The sequence below is a fragment of the Haliotis rufescens genome, unplaced genomic scaffold (assembly GCF_023055435.1).
Source record: "Haliotis rufescens isolate VD_foot unplaced genomic scaffold, xgHalRufe1.0.p SCAF_614, whole genome shotgun sequence".
NCBI lineage: Eukaryota > Metazoa > Mollusca > Gastropoda > Lepetellida > Haliotidae > Haliotis > Haliotis rufescens.
Window position 1 is genome coordinate 1 of NW_025964351.1, and position 2500 is coordinate 2500.

Consider the following 2500-nt stretch of genomic DNA (forward strand, 5'->3'; position numbering starts at 1 on the left):
AAATATGTAACTGCCACATATGTGTGTGTGTGTGTGTGTGTGTGTGTGTGTGTGTGTGTGTGTGCGTGCGTGCGTGCGTGCGTGCGTGCGTGCGTGCGTGCGTGCGTGCGTGCGTGCGTGCGTTCTTCATCCTTAATAGCATGCATATAGGAAATACTTTGCAGTATTTTCATGTACATCTCTTTCTGTCTTAGAATTGTTATGTAACTGATTGAGATACTACCAGATTCGCATGTAAGGTGTTCATTTCTATGCCTCCATAGGCTAATATCGTATCATTGTACATTTTGTTAGGTAATCAATGTCTCATTTTTCGTGTCAGTACTTCACATTGCATAATAAGTATGTTTACTAATGCGCTACACTTCAGCTTTATGTTAGATGTATGACGCCTAACTGAATCGCGTTGCAATCATATTTGATTCGTTGTGACTAGTTATTACATTTACAGTGACTATCACTATCTGTAATTCTTTCTTTTGAGTAAGAATGATTTATATCCCGCGATATATACCGTTCAGCAGTCACTGCTTGGCTTTATTGTCATATGTCTCTGTTCATGTTCTCTGTATAGCCCGTAGTGTTACTGCGCCAGCCGGTGAGCTTTGTTCAACATTTCACATATATGTAAGGGTTAGACTCGACGACCTGGGCTTGTTCCCATGTGAAATATATGCTACAATAGTTACAGTGGTTCATCTGATATGAAGTGCGTTATGTTACATCAAATAGTTAAGTTTATTAAGATTTGGTAACAATACTATGTGTACTGTGTTTTTTGACTGGCTATTTTTGTGTGAAAAGTAGCCTGCTGTTCGGGTAAAAAAAGTTCAAATAATATTAAATGCTTATGAAAAGCTAGATACAAGTGACATGGGCCTGCTTGTGACGTTTCATGGGGTTCTGCTGAATAGTGTAAGAAATATGAAGTATTTAGTATGTGATTTGATGAAGGAAATTACATTTTTTCTCCTTATTATCACCCTCACTCCCAAAATAAGAGTGCAATGACAAAACTGATTAATTGTGACAAACGTGCAATCTATCACGGAGGTACATGCAAAATTTCATGAAGATCGGCCGAATAGTTTAAGAAATAATATGGTTTCTTTACGAGTGGGTATTTGTTGTGACAGGCTAACTATCCAGCGTATCGCCCGGGCTGCCTAGTAATGTGAAGGCGGCCAGACTCGCCTGCAGTGCAACGGCTCGTGTTGTAAGGCAGCTCGGTGGGTCCTGGCGCGGTGCGCCGAGTGTTGGTAACTCGGAATGCGGGCGGTATCTCCTCGGGGATATTACGACGCATGAACGGTGCTCGTGTCGGAAGATATTTGCGTGTGATCTCGGTTCAGTTTTAGCTAGTAAGCCTTAACTCTCCGTGTATCGTGCGCTGTTCCTCGGCAGTACGTTGGGTCGCGATCCTCGTCTCCGTGGCAAATCATCGACTACACAGTAAAGTTCGTAAGTCCCCCTTCACAACTGGCGACCAGTGCTCCCATGACGAAAGGGAACGGTCGGCAAACGTCGCTCTCGTTTCCCGGGGTGCCCTGCCTTATCGTTAGGTGGGAACGTCCTCGTCGCCGGGAGTCAGAAAACGGCTCGTGGTAGACTGAGTGAGGTTGAGAATGCAACAACCGACGTTGCAGCCAGGCGACCGCTCGCCTTTGCTACCAACTGCTTGCATAAGCAATCTGATTGTCGTGAGGAAGGCAGACCCCGGCATCCGGGGTTCGTCTGCGCTCGGTACGAGAATCAATCGCCGACGTCAAAGCAGCCCGTGGCGTCACCCCCGCACTATCGTTTCGGGTCGGGCTTTTGTGAAGTAGTCGCTTTTCCACCCCGAGAACGCTCTCGGCGGAGGGGATTGTGGCAGGGATGGCTGGCCGCCTCGGTCGGGTTGAGCTTTTTACGGGACTCGCTCGTGTGTTTCGGGGCTCTCCTCGCCGGCGGTTCGGACGTCCCGGTCTGTTTGTCTGCAAAGACTAGGACCTATCTGGTTGATCCTGCCAGTAATCATATGCTTGTCTCAAAGATTAAGCCATGCATGTCTAAGTACAAACTCTAGCACAGTGAAACTGCGAATGGCTCATTAGATCAGTTATGGTTCCTTAGATGATACAATCCTACTTGGATAACTGTGGTAATTCTAGAGCTAATACATGCACTAAAGCTCCGACCCTTTCTGAGGGGAAGAGCGCGTTTATCAGTTCGAAGCCAGCCGAGCCGCAAGGCTCGTCTCTTTGGTGACTCTGGATAACTCTAGCGGATCGCACGGCCTCGAGCCGGCGACGCATCTATCAAGTGTCTGCCCTATCAGACTGTCGATGGTAAGTGCTATGCTTACCATGGTGATAACGGGTAACGGGGAATCAGGGTTCGATTCCGGAGAGGGAGCATGAGAAACGGCTACCACATCCAAGGAAGGCAGCAGGCGCGCAAATTACCCAATCTCGATACGAGGAGGTAGTGACGAAAAATAACAATACGGGACTCTTTCGAG

At 47.2% G+C, this 2500-nt stretch overlaps 1 non-coding gene across 1 annotated transcript in view; it reads left to right on the forward strand.

Moving 5' to 3' along the window:
• Positions 1–1990: 1990 nt before the first annotated feature.
• The window catches only part of LOC124129792, a 1859-nt gene continuing 1349 nt past the window's right edge, over positions 1991–2500 (forward strand). Inside the window, exon 1 of the ribosomal RNA XR_006860448.1 lies at positions 1991–2500. This exon is cut by the window's right edge and continues 1349 nt beyond it. This is a non-coding gene — a ribosomal RNA (small subunit ribosomal RNA).